The sequence below is a fragment of the Columba livia genome, chromosome 13 (genome assembly GCF_036013475.1).
Source record: "Columba livia isolate bColLiv1 breed racing homer chromosome 13, bColLiv1.pat.W.v2, whole genome shotgun sequence".
Classification (NCBI taxonomy): Eukaryota; Metazoa; Chordata; class Aves; order Columbiformes; family Columbidae; genus Columba; species Columba livia.
In genome coordinates this window covers 1,931,817-1,951,558 of record NC_088614.1, presented here as the reverse complement: position 1 = coordinate 1,951,558, position 19,742 = coordinate 1,931,817, and the positions used below count along the sequence as shown (strand labels likewise).

General features: G+C 45.3%; 1 protein-coding gene across 1 annotated transcript in view; it reads right to left on the bottom strand.

The window, feature by feature from the left end:
* Nucleotides 1–19,742, bottom strand: part of NKD1 (NKD inhibitor of WNT signaling pathway 1) — a 266,783-nt gene that overhangs the window by 151,671 nt on the left and 95,370 nt on the right. The window contains exon 4 of the mRNA XM_065028627.1: nucleotides 13,844–14,013. The gene's annotated coding sequence lies outside the window, so the exon portion shown is untranslated. The remainder of the gene's footprint in view (nucleotides 1–13,843; nucleotides 14,014–19,742) is intronic.

Here is a 19,742-nt window from a genome sequence, read left to right as displayed (position 1 = left end):
CATACTTGCTTTTTCCACTCCTAGGATTTCCTGTTTGCTCTCCCGGAGGTTGTCAGAGCGTCCCCATCCCCAGGGAACAACAACAAAACAGAGTAATTGGATGTGGCACTGCCGCTCTGTGAATTTATCCCAGCTTGTCAGTGCTGGCTGCCGTGTCCCCTCATTAATTCCATCACACTGGCCGGTGGCCACCGGTTTGACAAGCCCTGTCTGAGGAGAAATCCCTGTTCGTCGCTGGGTGGCCGGCCCCTCGTTCCTTGCTCACGGGGCAGCTCTCCTGCAATCGGCTGGATTCCCCATCGCGAGGATCCACCCACAGATCCAAGGTGAGAAAAGGAACGCGTGTGGGACCTGAGCCCATGTACCAGTTTGTATCACCAGCTCTGCACAGGGAAAGGGTGGAAATGAAACTCCTTGTAGCCAGTAAATAGCATAGAACCCAAAGTGATCATGAAGCCAAGAGTTACTATGGCAAGGTGGTGAGCACACAGCCAAGAGAAAGAAGACCTTGCCCCAAAAGTTCAGCACCATCCATGCTAATTCCCAATATGTCATTGATCGCTGCATAACAAAATACTTCAAAAATTACCATTGGAAGTTTTGTTGGAAGAGAGAGAATTAGATCTGAAGAAAATAGCCAATCTGACATTATAGCTCGGGACTATCAGATTGTAAAGACTGTTAATGTCTGCTTGCCCAAACGCTTCTAGAACAGTCCTGGTTCACAGTCTCACACAAAAAGCCAGAAGCAGGACGGCCTTAACATGTCACCTGTACCATCCACAGGGCAGGACACCCGTCCAGGGCAGCAACACCCTGCGGGCTGCACTCTGAACTGAACCTTCACATCCCTATCAGTTACTACTGAGAAAGCCGATATCGAGCATGTGAATAGTAATAATAATTTTGATGTATACACATATAAATACGAACATGTTAAATAATAAGGATGAGTAACTTAAGGATAGTATTATATGCACATGGGTATTCTTTGATAAAAGCAAATTTTAAATTCACTCTGTAAAAAAAATTCTGAAAAGTCAAGTTATCATTGTAAGAAAGAGGCACAAACCTCACCCAGAGATTCAAATTATAAGACTGTTTTCTATGTTTATTAAGCTAACACTATCAATTCAAATAATATTTGAGCACGTGTGGTTAATTCACATGTTCTCTTGGTTCATTAACTGAACAATACACTCATCTTTAATTTGCAACCTAAATGACAGCCCTGGTCACATCTCCAGAAGAAACTGGATTTCAGTGATGGGAGAAACAGTGATCCCCGTGTGTGCCACCAAACACCTAAAGAGCAAGGAGCTGCAAAAGGGCTACAAGTCACTTGGAAACAGAAACTTGAGGGAGGAGCTTTTCTCATCCCCAAAATCTCTGCTGTTAGCACCTTTCTCTGGTTTTGAACCTGTAGGAAATATTGTATTTATAAAACAGGTGATGTCCCTTTATTTTTCCCTTTGCATTTTATCTTTCTCTGAAACTATCACCTTTAACGTGTGTATATAATACCCCAATGTCAGCTCATTCCCATCCAGCTGAGATTGCCGGAGATCTCAGGATAAGCCCTTCAATGGGAACCACCAGCCCCATGTTGTGCAGAGCAGTCTGATACCCTGCCAGCCATCGAGCCTGCAAAGCTTCTTCAGAGCCCAGGAAAAACCTGCAAGCCATTTTCCTAACCTGGCGAGCCAGGTCAGTGAGACAATAAAAGAAAAATATCAAAGAAACTAACATATATAGCTTTTGACATCCAGTGCCATAAAAGTAAAATACTTTAAAACTTGGCATCATAGAGAAGTTAGCTAATTAGAGTGGCGCCATTCATGACGATATAATTAACTGTATGTCTGCGTTTCTATTCTAAACTCCTATTTTCAGAGGTTTATGATACAGCTTTAAAGATTTGCTCTGGCCAGAAAGCTGGCATGCCAAACCTCGCCCTGGAAGCAATTTTTTTCCCGCCAAAAATGAAGAAGAAAAACCTGCTGGCTTTTTTAAAAAAGCTTATAATGAGGTCATAAAAATAACCATGCAGAAATAATGCCTTTTATGCAAAGATTTTGGGGTTTTAAAAACCAAATTTCATCTTACGTTGTGCGATGTAATGATAAAACCCCTCCCCGCTACTCACTTCTGGAAATGCTACTGTGCTGCACACAGTCTAGGTGAGGAATAGGTCCAAAAATTGCACCTTTCTAACAAGGATGCACTGTTTGAACAATGGCACTTAAAGCAGCCTGACACCACCTTATTCTTAATGGGCTCCCCCTTTTCCTCTCCTGTCTTTCTCCTTTGATGCTGCAAAAAGCTGATCTTATGTGAGTGGAATGGAGGTCCCTTTCCTGCATTTCGCAAGCTTCGAAGCGATCCCTGATGGAAAAGGAGACAACGTGCAGAGGAGAGGAGTTATCAGAGGCAGAACTAACACACGGCGCTCGGGTCTGTTTGCAGACAAGTTTTCAGGGCCAGCGGTCACCGGGACGGTCCCAGCAGGCACAGGGATTAGCGCATCTGCAACGGGTCGGTTCCCTGGAGACCCGAGCCTGGTCACCCGGTGACTCTTCCTCTCGACATGTTATCTCCCCCGGATAACCACACTGGAGCTGAGCTGTTATAGTAACACAAGTCCATAGAGACACCGAGAAATTCTACTGCCTGCTCAGAGGTGAATAATCAGAGCTTTCATCATACTTAAAGAAAACATGAGTGGTCAAACATTTCTCAGCGAGATTTGCAAAACAGAGTTATAGCCAAGGAATAAAAAACTCTAAACATCTGCTCTTTTCTCTGCTTCACAGTACTTACTCAAAACATCTACTTGAAATGTAAATTGGTTTTGTTTACTTCTATACTCTTCCACCAGAATGCCTTACGCCAAAAACTGGTCTCATATGGGAAATCCTAATGACCAATATCACAGAATCCCAGAATGTCCGGGATCGAAGGGCCCTGGAAAGCTCATCCAGTGCAATCCCCCCATGGAGCAGGAACACCCAGATGAGGTTACACAGGAAGGTGTCCAGGCGGGTTGGAATGTCTGCACAGAAGGAGACTCCACAACCCCCCTGGGCAGCCTGGGCCAGGCTCTGCCACCCTCACCCCCAACAAGTTGCTTCTCACCTTTCAGTGGAACCTCCTGTGTGCCAGTTTGCACCCATTGCCCCTTGTCCTGTCACTGGTTGTCACCAGAAGAGCCTGGCTCCATCCTCCTGACACTCCCCCTTTCCATATTGATCCCCAGGAATGAGTCCCCCCTCAGTCTCCTCTCCAGCTCCAGAGCCCCAGCTCCCTCAGCCTTTCCTCACACGGGAGATGCTCCACTCCCTTCAGCATCTTGGTGGCTGCGCTGGACTCTCTCCAGCAGTTCCCTGTCCTGCTGGAACTGAGGGGCCACAACTGGACACAATATTCCAGGTGTGGTCTCCCCAGGGCAGAGCAGAGGGGCAGGAGAACCTCTCTGACCTACTGACCACCCCCTTCTAACCCACCCCAGGATGCTGGAGCAAGCAGGTTCTTTCCCCTGTTGCCGCACTGGGATGTTTCACTCTTTCTACTCTGCCGCTTTCCATCAGCCTGGACAAGAGACCGTTGGTGCCTCTGACCCTCTCAGAACCCTTTCTGCAGATTTGGGTTGAGCCAATGTCTGTGGAAATCAAAAACAGGAGTTTTCATTGACTTACCAGTCAGTCTGACAGGCACTGTGTGATCCTTCCAACGGCACACAAAAACGTAACTTTCTCCCTTTCCCTATGGAGCAGGCCATTTTTCCCTCAAACTTGTATCTTTTTGGACATTGTTATTAATCCAAGACAATACAAAGAAACATTTTGTTCCCATTGCAATGAAACAGTTAATCACTTTTTTTTCTCTTTGTGCTTTCTCCCCACACACCGTAACCTCACTATGGACAGTGTCTCTGCAACCTTTGTCTGCATAATTGCATTACACAGCTACAACTCTCCTTCCCAGCAAATACCGTTTGAATACTTTCCAGATGAAAAATGGTGCTGGTTCTTTCCAGGAGGCCAAACAACGTTTTCAAAATGCCAGATGCACATTCTGTCCTAACTCCAGCAGCCTCTCTACTGTGGCTTTCTGCTCTGTATCTTGAGAAAAAGAAAACAAGGAGAAAGGCATCTCTATAGCAGTGAAACACAGAAAACACGAGAAGTCTGGAAGTAATGCCACGTGTATTTCATCCTTGCATAGGAAAGTTAGGGAGTCAATCATAAAAAATAATTAACATGATATCTTACTGTTTATAGTAACTGTATAATACAGTTGAGAGCACGTTCCTGAGCACAAACCACGCTCAGACATTTGGAAATGTAGTTATTGTGGCTAGAGCCCAGGTACCTGGTGACAACACTGGTGACGGAGTTGTTGGAATCCACAAACACACGAGCGCAGCCAACAGCTCCGAGCGCCCCGGGGACTCTGGCCAAGGGAGAGACGCTTTCCTTCCCTTGCTGGTGAGGTTATGGGGGGAACATCACACAAACCCTCTATTTGGACGTGAATCATGATGATTTCTGAGCACATCATGGGGGCCCACACCACAGCGTTTCTCACTAAGATCACACACCCTTATCGAGTCCCCATTGAAGTGAATGTGCTGGGTACGGGCTGAAATCAAACGTGAAGGACTGAAAACGGTCACTGCAAACCCACCTCGGTGTTACATAACTACCACCCCTGACTGCTCTCCTGCCGGGGGACGCCAAGAATGTTCTTCTATTAAACAATTCATAGATGGAGTAGCTCCTCTGAAGCCTATTCTATTTATTTTAGTGTAGACGAGATCAGAATGTGACTTTAGAATGTTACCTGTGCAGTGCAGCAAAGACCAAAGTCAGACCAACTTCAGTACGCATCAAGCTTCACAGAAGGATCATCACTTCACAGAATCACAGAATCCCAGAGTGTCAGGGGTTGAAGGGCCCTGGAAAGCTCATCCAGTGCAATCCCCCCATGGAGCAGGAACACCCAGATGAGGTTACACAGGAAGGTGTCCAGGCGGGTTGGAATGTCTGCACAGAAGGAGACTCCACAACCCCCCTGGGCAGCCTGGGCCAGGCTCTGCCACCCTCACCCCCAACAAGTTGCTTCTCACCTTTCAGTGGAACCTCCTGTGTTCCAGTTGGCACCCATTGCCCCTTGTCCTGTCACTGGTTGTCACCAGAAGAGCCTGGCTCCATCCTCCTGACACTGCCCCTTTCCATCTTGATCCCCAGGAATGAGTCCCCCCTCAGTCTCCTCTTGTCCAGCTCCAGAGCCCCAGCTCCCTCAGCCTTTCCTCACACGGGAGATGCTCCACTCCCTTCAGCATCTTGGTGGCTGCGCTGGACTCTCTGCAGCAGTTCCCTGTCCTGCTGGAACTGAGGGGCCACAACTGGACACAATATTCCAGGCGTGGTCTCCCCAGGGCAGAGCAGAGGGGAAGGAGTCAGTCCCTGTGAATTACCTGGCCATGTACTACTTTTCTGGCATTAATGCAAGCCCATAGCAAGGCAATGAAAAGCAGCCAACAGTAAAAGTCCATAGGAAAGATAACTATCTCCTTCTTTGTCCCAGTTATTTTTCCTCCGCTGTGATTTTATCTTTGCTGTCTGTTACTTTTACAAAAAACATTTTGTAAACTATCTATTATAAAACTGGGCAGACGAAAGGATGTTTATATAAACCATATTTCAATGCCCACATGAGTTTGAGATCTAATTCCAAATGCAACCAAACTACTGATAATTATATTTGAAACACACAGGGTTTAAACAGGAATGTTTTCACAATGCATTTTCATCTGAAAATGCCAGTTCATGAAAAATTCAAAAGCTTAAGGAAAAATTCCATTCAAACAAAGAGCAAAAATGGAACAGAGGTATTGAAATTAAAAAAAAAAAACCAACCCAAACCACACACATATATGCAAAGGAGAATGTTCTCTTTTTCATTCAGATTTTCAAAAATGTAGATTAAACTGAATTTATAACATTGAAAGTCTTAAAATAAAACTGGAATGTCTCAATAGGCCAAGTCCAAATTTCTAGGAGATCTTACATGTGAATAATATTTAGATTGGCTTTTATCCTGGCTCCAGGAGAAAGATTAAATCTCAAAAACGCTCCTGAGTTGGGGTAATCATGGCATGTCCGGCGCTATCGCCACCAGCGCTGCTCCGCACCTGAAATGATTTCCAAATAACCAAACAATAGCTGCAACATTTGGGCTGAATGTTCAAATTCCTTTCTTAAAGAAACCAGTGTGATTTAAGTCAGAAGATATTTGTATTTTTTACTATTTATTTTTTTTTTTTACAAACCTAAAGCTGCATTTTAATTTAAAATATTTGCATTTACAATATCACTGATGTAGCCTAAATCTAGAACTTCCATCCTTTCGCTATGCCTCAAAAACTTCATTAATTGCAATAGTTAACAGTATCTAATGGATAGATTAAGCTTAGCAAAGTGTTTTAATTTTTGAGTGAGATTTTCTTTCAAAGCTACTACAGACACTAAATCAACAACGTGAAGTATTTTTCCATTTACGTGCTTCATTCCACATGAGATTTTATGATGAAATATCAGAATTGGTATTTGATGGAATATCAAAGATACTTCACTTCTGATGGCAGATTTGAAAACTGTTCCATTCTGAGCAATTCTTCATTGTTGCAAGCCCTGTCAAAAGAGTCACTTGCTCGCCGTGGATGTAAAACAGGCTGGTTTTCCCTCAGAAGGGATCTGCGCAGTAACGGTTGGGCAGTGCGGCCCCAGCCCCACTCCGTTCAGGAGCTGTCAGTGCGTCTCCATGGGGAAGTCAATAATTAGGTTTGTTTCTGAGCCGTTACTTCCATCTCCCACGGAAAGAAATAAGGAAATAAATTCCCTATTTCTTTCAAACACAGTGTCTTGGCGTTACCTGAAGGCATCACCTTCTCACACTTTAATTTCACTGCTCCCCTGTTTGATTTACACAACACCTGTTAAAATGACAACCTGTCAGCACCATTGCTGGTGGCCCTACGGCCAATGTCCCCAGTCCTGCCTGCCAGGACCGGCCATGCCTTAGTGCCTTTGGCACAGTGACAGAATCATAGAACTGCAGAATCATTTTAGTTGGAAGAGACCCTCAAGGTCATCGAGTCCAACAATAACCCACCCCTGGCACTGCCCCATGTCCTGAGAACCTCATGTCCGTCTGTCCAGCCCTTCAGCGCTGGTGACTCCAGCACTGCCCTGGGCAGCCTGTTCCAATGCCCCACAGCCCTTTGGGGAAGAAATTGCTCCCAAAATCCAATCTGACCCTCCCCTGGTGCAAACTAGCACTGGGCTGTTCCTGTTCCGTTTGCAGCTGCACGTCGTGATAGGTCCTGTTCTGCAGGGACCTACTGATACCTCCTGTCATGTCCCCCCACCTGAGTGGGTAGGAACCACTGCAGCTGCTCCCACCATGCCCAGCTTGCTGCCCCCTCTCTGGTGGGTATCGGATGTGGAAACCATCGCCTGACACTAACAGGTGTCTGCAAAGTTGGGGAAGGTTTGGAGAGGAAGGTGTCTGAGGAGCGGCTGAGCCCCTGGGTTTGTCCAGCTGGAGCAGAGCAGACTGAGCGCAGAGCTCATGGGCTGCAGGTTCCTCAGCAGGAGCAGGAGGGGCAGGGTGAGCTCTGCTCTGTGACAGTGACAGAGCCCAGGGAACGGCAGGAGATGTGCCAGGGAGGGGCAGTGGGACATGAGGAAAAGGTTCTTCCCCCAGAGGTGCTGGACACTGAACAGGCTCCCAGGGAGGTGTCACGGCCCAACCTGACAGTGTTCAAGAGACTGGACAACGTGCTCAGACACACGGGGTGACCTGTGGGGTGTCCTGTGCAGGGACAGGAGTTGGACTTGATGTCCCTTGTGGGTCCTTCCAGCTCAGGATATTCTGTGATTCTATGATCCTGTCATCTTGCCGTCTGCTTAAGGCCGGTTCAGGCATGCAGTCCAGGTGCAGGCTGCAGCAGCAAACATTAGGAGCCCAAATTCGCTGTTTCCCCAGAGAACACAGATGCACACCCAGAGAGACAACGCTGAGCACCAACACCTGAGGAACAGAGCGGGGCACTTCACAAGGGAGCACCACGAGCCCTGTCCCTGGGCCTCTTCAGCCCCGCGGTGGTTACACTGCGGTGCCACTCTCAGAAACAAATGATGGACTAAAATTATGGGCATTTAAGCTTATAATCAGTGTTAGATAGTTGCATAATTCTGGGCCAAGAGTACACAAATTAGCTTTCTTCACACCATTACAAACACAAAATCTTTTAAGAATAGTTTTGCCATGCCATTTAATTTTAATTTTAGCCACGAGTATCAGAGACACACTCCACAAAAAACACACTCCACTCTGAAAAGCGACAGCTGAGCTCCCAAATCAACATCTAAGCCGTTTAGAAATTAAAACTTATTTAAGAACCATGGTGTTTAGAGAGTTATCAAGGTGCTGTTCTTGTTTCGTACTACTTCAGCATCATGGCTAAGCTCATGGATCTAGTCAGTTCAGCAGAAATCAGTATTATGATGCCAGTACTAAGAAAAGGCAAAATGAATAACAGGGACCATGATTTAGAGACAGCACATGTCAATTTTAAAATACCATCTTTTGACTTATGAGCATTCCTGTTGTGAGCGTGTGAGAAAGAGCTTCTTTAATGTATTTCTAGATGAGATAAAGTATCACCCAATACAGCAGCAGGAGAATGAGCCATGGAAAACCCAAAACTGATTATTTGCCCTGAAAAGAGAGGGCTGACCCTCCCCAGCCGTACACACCGCTGGCGGGGGGGAATCTGCCCCTGGGCTTTGCTTTCTGTTCACACAAGGCAAATCTGCCTTACCTCTCCATCACCTTCTTCACAGCCATGGCCGAGATAGATTATATGATCATGGAAAAGAAGGGATGAACGGATTTATTCCCTGGCTGAGCTGGGCATACTACCAGATTCACATTATAATATGACCGTAGGAATGAGAGAGCACCGTGCTTGCTTCTTCCAGTCACAAATCACTTCTAGCACTTACAGTTCCACCCGTACTGCTGACGCTAAATTTTCATCCAGAGAAACTCTATAAAACATACTCACAATGACACACAACTAAGCCAATAAGGTTTTGTAAGAATTACTCAGATAATCTGCTAATTTGAGTGGCTGCAATAGGAAGCGTTCACTTCTTGGAACCGCCAACCAACATTCTACAACAGGAAATTGTTAAAAATTCCCCTCAGCTTTTCTATAGGGTGTGGAATATTGTAACTGAGTCCAAATTGTTGCCACCCATGGCAAATTTTGTGCTGCACCCCAGCATTCCTCATTCTGTAGTGCTTGTAATTAATATGTTTGTCAGTATCTGACATTCTGCTCTGTATATACGGTACTGCTGAGGATCCAATGCGTTTTGTAAATTACAGATACCCCACAAATGCACAAGTAGCTCAGAACAATAAAACAGACACAAGGGGAAAAAAAATATGTGTTATATGTAGCTTTTTTAATTGCCGTTCTTAAATATTTTTAAAAGCATTGCCCAAACGAGCCTCTTTTCAACCCTCCCCTCCAAACTGCACGCTAACAAAAGGATTCTGATCACCTGCAACTTTTAATCAGAAGATTGAAAGTGCAGCAAAGAAAAAGCAGCTGTGTCCTACCTTGTTCTGAGGAATGTGCTCCCTAGTTAAAGACAACTTTTATCAGACACACACTTAGAGTTTATCAGGGACAACTAATAGTCAAACATTAGACTCCGCTTTGTTTGTAAGTGTTCGTAAAGGGCAGAGGAAGAGAAAATAGCAGTTTAATAAAATTGTACCATGAGTTCTATGGATGCAAAGCTCAAGTAGCTGGAATGAAGTCAGCAGAGATGTCCTGACCGCGCGGCAGCAGAAAACCCCTGGCGGCACATCTGCCAGGTGGAGCCGGCATCACCCCAACAGCTTCGCCAACCGCCGACGTGCCAAGTCCTTTAAACTAAAAAGGCTTGTGCGTGATGTTAATCACTCACCCTCTGCCAGTTCACATGTTTATCCTTCTAGGAAATACTTTGATCTATACTGGCACTTGAAATATAGCAACCAGTGTTACTAGACTGGAAATGAACAAACAGGAGCTTGTGTGAATCGCCAAATGGCACAGCAAAATGCAGGATGCACCTTACCAAGTGTTGCTTAGCAACCAGAAAGGGCCATGCACTCCATTTTACTGTTTTGGTTTGAAATAGAAAATAAATGGCCTTGCAGTTGTTTGAAATACACGGAGAGCTAGAATATAATACTGCTCTGGAGAAATCTATTTGTGAGGAGTGTGTGTCGTGGGAGACAGCGACTCTGAACTCAGCATTCAATAGGTAAGTGAAGGAGAAACTGCCTTTCAGATATTTTGCCTTAAAATGTAAATGTAATAGTAGTTTAAGTTCAGCGCATGTATTCTGCTATTCAACCAGGATTTAAAACAACTGTTTATTTTTACCTTTCATCTTCAAATGTTAGGGTTTTTTTTTTTTCAAAGACGACTATTCGCTCATTCTCAATTTGCATGCAAGGAAATGGAAGTTTAGAGCAGTTGGTGATTTACCCATTGAAGCCGCCCAACTGTGAATAGATCCCAGGCATCCTGACTCCAAGCAATCTGCAAAAGCCTCCTGCACACCATGGCCTCCTCCCTCCCCTTCACACAGCTCCCCCGCGCCTGGCAGCTGGGCTTTAACACGCACATAGAAATCACTGCCTCGCATTACTTCATATTCCTACAGGAAAAATAAAGGTGTCTGAAAACTTTCAGCCTCCCATGCCTCAAAGCGGTTACTGTCTTTATTTTCCAAGATGAGAAACTGAGGCAGGGATTCAAATTATTCTTGAAAATCACATGGGAAGTCTACTGAGGTTTGAGAGGAGCATGAGGACTTCTGACATTTATCTTAGTAGCACAGTCTTCTCCTCTTCCACCAGTATCCTTATTATACAGCATCCTTACTCTACAAGCATCTAAAGCGAGTATGAGCGCTCACTAGATATCACTCAGGCCATAAAACCCCCTCGCAAACACCAGCTGTGTTTGAGCTCCCAGCCTAGGCGATCGGGGCTCTAAAGCCTCGTGCCTCGCACAGGAGCCTGGCCTAACTCAGTGGGGGCTGAGCAAGAAGGGCCCAGGCCCAGGCCAGGCCTAACTCAGTGGGGGCCGAGTGAGCAGGGCCCAGGCTCAGGCTGGACCTAACTTGGTGGGGGTTGAGCAAGCGGAGGCCAGGCCTAAACCCAGGCCAGGCTTAACTCAGCGGGGGCTGAGCGAGCAGAGCCCAAGCCCAGGCTAGGCTCAGAGGAGCACAAAGGCTCAACTGCTGCTCTTAATCCGTGTAACGTCATATAAGCTCCAGCCAACAGCGCTCCACACAACACTGTGCGCGCCCGCTCAAAACGGTGTTTCCCATCATTGCGTTGTTTGCTCGGAAGGGACCCGAGATCCGGACCAAGCTCAACAAGATCTGTGTCATTCTGGTTAGCGCTGTTTTTCAAGCACACCCCTCCGGTGAACAGAAGCCCTCTGAATCCACGACCAGACTTTCAGGGCCAGATAACTGACTGTTTCGCTCGCTTTCAAGTTGTATCGCAGTAGACACACACAGTATCCTGGATACTGGCTAGATTTAAAAGTGGGAAGAAAAGGTTCCAGCACACTGGCTTTAAAAGGGAGAACAAAGTAAGTGAGGATCAGAGGGAGGAAGGCGATGGCTCTGACACTAAGACAATTAATCACTGCCAGATGTGAAGGGTCACCCAGCGCTGCATGCTGGGAGGAGCAGCGGGGGTTCTTGGACAGGGAATAGAGGGAAAAAATAACCTGTCATGTCAGTGAACCAGTCAGGGTTTAGGGTTCCTGTCGTTTAACTATTAGTGTGCTCTTAATAATAAAATGACAATGCATTGCAGAAGAAGGGGAGGAAGATAGGGGAGTCGGCAGAAAAGAGGGAGTGACAGCTTAATAATCTCTGTCTGTCAAAAGCACTAAAAATACCATCCCAAATGCAATGTTCTTACTTTTGTAATGAACGCGCCGGGGTTCCTGTTTGATTAATAGAACACTTGTTGACTGACAAGGACAAATGTGCACATGGTTTGAACGCAGCGCTGTGCATAAATAATTTAAATTGTACTATGGCCAGAGCTCAGCTTGCACCGGGGGTTCTATGATAAGCCCCTATGTTTCAGCAGTTCATAACTTGGCCTTAAAAGAAATCTCGAGCCTAAAGTTGGACGGAGAAGGCTGGTTGGTTTCTTTGAAGTATTAAAAAGAAATCAATACCCTTTGGAAATCCCAGACCTTTGTTAGAGCAGCGATGGTGGTGTCTCTATTTGCTCTAGTTGGACATCTCTCGTGTTACAGCAAAAAGCAGATGGCTTTACACTGAATAACGCAAACAAATTTGTATTCATGGCTCTTCCCACTCTTCCCCACTAACAGCAACACTAAGGGCAGTAATACACACCCCCAAAGTGGCGAAATTCTTCCTTTGAACTTCAGAAACCCTTTGCAAAGGAAAGAGTTGGCAGCATTCAGAAAATGCACCATTAGCTGCAAATATTTCCTGCGTTCCTTTGGGAGATGATTTTAGTTTAGTTAAGCTGCTAGCTCTTCAAAATGAACCCCATCCACAGAAAAAATGGGATTTTAGCTCAAAAAGCATCATTTTCCACTGAAACTGACCCACCTTTTTGTTCTTAAAGCAATGTGTTAAATAGTAAAATACTTATCACTTCACTATTTCACACCCCTGGGGCCCACACAGCAGCCTAATGGAGGGAACAATCAATTAGAACATCTGTAGATACGCTCAGTATTTCAGATTAGACCTACCTTCAAAGTGTCTATCAATCCTTTACAGGTGTGATACATGTGAATTCAGTCATATCAGTCAGAATTTACTTCTCTGAATATTTTACCCACCTGACGTAAGCACGTAAACACTTGAAACAAACTGTAAAGTGTTGCTGTTTTGCCATTTTTTTTCTGCCCAAATCAGAATATTTCTCTAAATCATTATCCAGGGCTTCTTTGCCCTCTTCTATATTAAGAACTAGATAGGCAGTCCTCAAAATGTGAGTAACCATTTTCAACTGTATTATGTCTCCTTCAATCACCGTAAGGAACTATTGTTTATTCATTTCCTTGACTCACTAATTGGAGTCTCAAGTTGTTCTTGCAAATCTCCATAAATTAGACAAGTCTTTGTAGCAACCTCTACACTGTAGTCAAGTTGTATAAGGAAAAGGGATGCACAGGAGCAACTTACACAACTTCTTGAAATTAATACAGTCAAGACTCCTTATTCCTCTTCTTAACATTGCAACTAAATGACCTCAGGCAGGATTTGGCCAGTGGTAAAACAGAAGTAAGTCTTCCTCAGTGCTGCTGATCACAGATTTTCCAGTATTAATGGGCATCACAGTACTCACAGAGCTATTACAGAATGTTTCAGCAGAAAGGAGCAACTCACATCATACAACACAGCAAACACATCACTCCTAATAAGAGCTGCTAAGGTAGCGCTCTACAGAAGGCAGGCATTGTTTTACATGGCCATGTCTGCAGCAATAATATCTGGTTATCTAACCTCCACCAACTTTAATGGAATACTTGGAGTGATGTGCTGACTTACCAACATTGCTTCATGTTTTCTTTATATTTATATTAATATATCATAGCAGATACAGTGCACCTGCTGCACCGTCTATTTACACAGCACAAAAACAAGTCCAGAAACTTGCTTCTTAAACTCTGTCTCACTGTTTAGTCTCCTCTTACCTTTTCTTCTTGCAGTTCAGTGACGGCAGAAACATAACGGGTGGTTGGTGCTGCTGCTCCCCGTGACCCAGGTTGCTGGGTGTCTCCGTGCTCCACGGGTGCTTTACAGTGCACTGAGGTTCCACGTCTTTTGAGGCTCACAGGAGCTGCCTGAAGCATTGACGCACCATCTGCGAAAAACAGAAACACAACCAAAAAGAACTGGTTACAAAAGTACAAGGCACGTTCCTGCAGCATCTTCACAGAATCCCAGGATGTCAGGGGTTGGAAGGGCCCTGGAAAGCTCATCCAGTGCAATCCCCCCATGGAGCAGGAACACCCAGATGAGGTTACACAGGAAGGTGTCCAGGCGGGTTGGAATGTCTGCACAGAAGGAGACTCCACAACCCCCCTGGGCAGCCTGGGCCAGGCTCTGCCACCCTCACCCCAACAAGTTGCTTCTCACCTTTCAGTGGAACCTCCTGTGTTCCAGTTTGCACCCATTGCCCCTTGTCCTGTCACTGGTTGTCACCAGAAGAGCCTGGCTCCATCCTCCTGACACTCCCCCTTTCCATATTGATCCCCAGGAATGAGTCCCCCCTCAGTGTCCTCTTGTCCAGCTCCAGAGCCCCAGCTCCCTCAGCCTTTCCTCACACGGGAGATGCTCCACTCCCTCCAGCATCTTGGTGGCTGCGCTGGACTCTCTCCAGCAGTTCCCTGTCCTGCTGGAACTGAGGGGCCACAGCTGGACACAATATTCCAGGTGTGGTCTCCCCAGGGCAGAGCAGAGGGGCCGGAGAACCTCTCTGACCTACTGACCACCCCCTTCTAACCCACCCCAGGTACCATTGGCTTCCTGGCCACAAGGGCCCAGTGCTGGCTCATGGTCACCCTGCTGTCCTCTTCAACAAGAAGTAGTACCTTTGTGGGACTGTTTGATGAATTACATTCAAGAGACCAAAATATTTAAAAAACCTTTTGGGTATTTAATTTATCCCAAGAATTTTCAGCTTGTAATGGAAGTGAGAATAACCGAAGGCTACTAGACACACATCACATTGCGACAGCCTCATGCAACCCAGATATGATGTTCCACCTACTTGGACTCTATTAGCCACTTTGTCATCTTAAGACATCTGGCAAACAACCAGTATATTTTTTCTCTGTATATTCTCATGGATATAGCAAATTGGACTAGACTGAAAGCAAAACGTGCACATTATAGAGACGCATGCAACAGTCTGCGTAATTACCCACAAGGTATGTTAGGAGGGCATTTCCGTACAAAAACCTTTGGCTCCATGGGACTTTCACACATACTTGAGTTTGTTCCATACTCCATATTATTCCCCTTACAATATACAGCTGAACAATCCGTTGGAGCGGCCGTACAATTACACATGTTTTTCCCACATGTGCCTACCAAAAACATCAGAGCCTCCATGTAGCTTTCTTCTTTAAAGAAAATAGCAAGGAAAACACTGTTTTATTCCTCTCCAAAACTTCAGTCCCAGTAGGGAAAAACCAGCCTCAGTGCATGTGAAAAATATGGGCAACAAGACAGCACAAAATATGTCACTTAAGCTATCAAACAAACACAACCAGCCTGGCTAGCATCCAGTTCAAATTGTAGTTAAATACATTTCTATGACATGTATTCACTTTGGACAATGCCAAATAAAAGCTCCCAGATTTTATTTTTAAGTTAAAGCTTATCTTCAGAAATACGTTAGCAATCAGATGCTACTGTAGGCTGAACAAGTCCTGGTTTTCATTTGTGACAATGTACAAAGTGAATCTATATTCATTTTAAGAACTTCCTTCTTGTTGCTACAGGAAAACTGACTTATTATATAATGCACATTCAAAATAAGCTTCTTTTCAAATAGTGTGAAAGGTTTAAAAAGTGCTGTGAGCAAACCACACCATTTCTCTTTCAAACGCATTAAAGACTTTTTTTTTAATTACGCAAATAGGCAGATATAATTTTACCGACAGAAGTATTAATTGTCAACTCTGCTCACTTTTTGCAGGTTATATTCTCAAAACAACACTATTACGTTGATTACTCAGCTAAAAAACACACCAGCGAGCTGTTTATTTGAAGAACATTTCATTAACCCAGTGGGGTCTCGGATGAATGAAGCGGCCGATTTTTTCTTTGTGCATTGTAGTACAACATGCACCTAAAATATCAATGGAATTTAACCTCCAGCTTAAACTAGAGTTAGGTGGTTGCCACGATCAGACCTAACTTTTAAACCCAGCCAGATGGGCTGTTTTCTTGACAGCGTTTCAGCAGAACAACACACATGCAGACAATTAGGCTGGTTTAGACATTGGCCAAGAGCTGGAAAGACGTTCCGTAGTGGTTCTCATTAGGGACTGTCTGATGAGGAGGGTCTGATGGGTGAGTGGCTGGTTCGGGGGACCCCTTTCATCTCGGGGACCCGGCTGAACGCACCCCAAGCTCCACCAGCAGGACTGAGGTGCTGCCAGCACAGCCTCAGCTACAACACGGGGTGGTTTTCATGGTGCACGAACAGCGCGGAACTCACGGGGCAGCACAACAGTGGCCTGGGGGCAAATAGAAAATAATAATAATAATAATAATAATAACAATAATAATAATAAATCTAAGCCCCAGCGCAATCTGATAACACTTTAATCCATTACAATTCTGTAGTATAATCTCTGGAAGTACAGCCATACCTGCACATCAGTGAAAGCAACTGTCGTCGCCAGCATCGGGAGGGATTTGCATTGGAAGTACAGTTGACTTCAGCAGTTTGCGTTGAATTAATTGATACCCCGCTATTTTTCAAAAGACTCCAACAAAAGGAGAGCCCGATGTGCGTTAGTCTGCATGTTCTCTAACATCCGCGTGGTAATCAGATAAAAGGCAGCCATGTTAATAAGCCAGTCCAAAAGGAAGCATTAAACACACAAATACAGTGTGTGTCTGCCATGACCTGACACGTTGATTTCCTCAGACTTTTCACATGCTGCCTTGAGTTTTGCTGCTAAGCCAGGATTTCTCACAGCCAAGGAGGCAAGCCCCATCCTAATATCCCATTTCCGTGCAGTTTCTCTAAACCAGAAACCAGCACGATTGATAGAGGAGAATATACATGATGATGCATTTTCTCAAAGGGGATGTTTTCTGGAGAATCCATCACTCTGCAGACATCTTTTTTAACCTCTGTGCTTTAAGCACTTCACTGCGAGTGGGTCTATCCACAGGCATTGCTAGAGCCCACATTTGCCAGCGCGAGACCAGCACGGCGTGGTTTTGTACAGATAAGACACCTCAGATCTCACATAGAGAGTATGCAAAGTTTCAGTCTATTTTATCCACATGTAAATTACTTCAGAGTCAATTTTCTCCCTTTCACAGCCAACTTTGGCCTCTCAAAGACGCATTCTGTAAAGGTTCCCTTAAAGCATCTCTATACACGGTGTTGAAGCCAAAAATAAGTGAGATGTCCCTGCTTTCCATTTACTCCCGTTTAATCTGATGACCGCTGTGCAGTCAGTGGTCTGACAGGAACCCCCAACTATTTTTCATTATCCTTGGTGGCCACGTTTGACTTCTCTCAGCTACATGGAATTGCCGTCAGTGTTGCCTCCCAGGGAAGGAGCAGCTCTCAGCCTCTTCACGTCGCTCTTCCCAACGTTGCTACGTGAACGATACGGTTACAACTCTCCCAATACTTACTATCTTACAGTCACAACATCTGGAGCCAGTTAATAACATAAGAATCACAAAAACAAAGGAAAGCGTTTAGCCTTTGTGGTTCCTAAGAAAAGTCACTCAAATACACCCTGCAAGCCCACAGAGCAGAACATAAAGTCATAATTTTATTTATTTCACGTATCATTAGTATTCCGTACTTAGAAAAGACAACATGGTATGGTAGAACATCTCAGAGCACCCACTCATGTATGGACAGACACCTCCTGGTGCTCTTCTCTAAGGCACTCACCCAAAAGATGACATATATAATAATAACAAATAGTAAATATCCATCAAAGCTACCTGATAGCAACACACAAGCAACATTCATTCTACTGTCCAGTATTCACATGGTTCTGGAACTTGCTCAAAGATAAATTAATTAGTATTTATAACACATGAAAAGTTCCAAGTAGTACACAGCTACTTATCACAGAATCACAGAATCCCAGAATCTCAGGGGTTGAAGGGCCCTGGAAACCTGGAACCTCCTGTGTTCCAGTTTGCACCCATTGCCCCTTGTCCTGTCACTGGTTGTCACCAGAAGAGCCTGGCTCCATCCTCCTGACACTCCCCCTTTCCATCTTGATCCCCAGGAATGAGTCCCCCCTCATTCTCCTCTTGTCCAGCTCCAGAGCCCCAGCTCCCTCAGCCTTTCCTCACACGGGAGATGCTCCACTCCCTTCAGCATCTTGGTGGCTGCGCTGGACTCTCTGCAGCAGTTCCCTGTCCTGCTGGAACTGAGGGGCCACAACTGGACACAATATTCCAGGTGTGGTCTCCCCAGGGCAGAGCAGAGGGGCAGGAGAACCTCTCTGACCTACTGACCACCCCCTTCTAACCCACCCCAGGTACCATTGGCTTCCTGGCCACAAGGGCCCAGTGCTGGCTCATGGTCACCCTGCTGTCCCCAGGACCCCCAGGTCCCTTTCCCCTACGCTGCTCTCTAACAGGTCATTCCCCAACTTACACTGGAACCTGGGGTTGTTCCTGCCCAGATTCAAGACTCTACACTTGCCCTTGTTCTATTTCATTAAATTTCTCCCCGCCCAGCTCTCCGGCCTGTCCAGGTCTCTGATGGCAGCACAGCTTCCAGTGTCACCACTCCTCCCAGCTTGGTGTCATCAGCAAACCTGCTGACAGTCACTCTATTCACTCATCCAAATCATTGATGAATATATTGAATAATATAGGACCCAGTACTGACCCTTGGGGCACTGCACTTATTCCCAAATCAACTATACACTGTAAAGATACTTGTAGATTTACACTTTGGAGTTGGCGATGCGTTAGAGAAAACTTTTAAGAGTCTACAGGGCATGTTGGTTTCTGTACAGGAAAGTATAACCGGTTGAAGAGGAGCTCTTGGAAAGCTTCAGAAACCTTTAACATGCAGCTTTTAATCATTTTCCCCCATTTTTAAAAATCTTGAGTAAAAAGAAAACCAAACCTGCCAAGTGTTTCTATTCTGCCTCGGCCGCAAAGGGGCTGGAAAAACTTCCTCACCTTGTCCTTCCCCTCTCGTTCCCGTTTCTCTCCTTTTTCATCTTCCTTGTGAATTCAGAGAGCTTCCCACTCCTAAACTCTCGGGCTTTCAAAGTGTGACACGTGAGTTTAACACGTCTTGTTAGCTTAACATCTCACAGAAAAGACTTTCTGTCAGAAATATTCCAGGTCAGCTTTACCACTACTACGAGAAGTCATTTTTCTACGGTCTTGATTCTTTAACTACCAAGTGTTCTTAAATCCTGATATCAGAATTCGGCCCTTTGTGGTTTCCTGTTGGAAGATGACTGAAAAAATCAAACTGTTGGTTGCCATCAACAGGCGCTGTAAAGAGTCATGAAGGAGAAGATACTCCTCACAGTGATGGGCATAGAGACGAAAAGGTCGAGGGAAGGGATGAGGGAAGTGCATTGCAGTGAACACAAAGATCTCAGACACTGGAACTCTGGGGATTGTTTCCTGCTGGCTTAGGACAAGGGGAGGAGAGGCTGTGTGCTGATGCATTGCCCATGGTGCAGGGTGTCCCGGTGGGCAGCGGATGGGCTGTTCATTAATACACGCACAAGCACCAGGTGTCACATTGAAAAAACATAATTATTTCTTTGATGCTCAAAGCTAAGATTTTTTTTTTTCCCTTCAGCAAGCTCTAAAAAAATAAATAGCATAATGGAACATTAG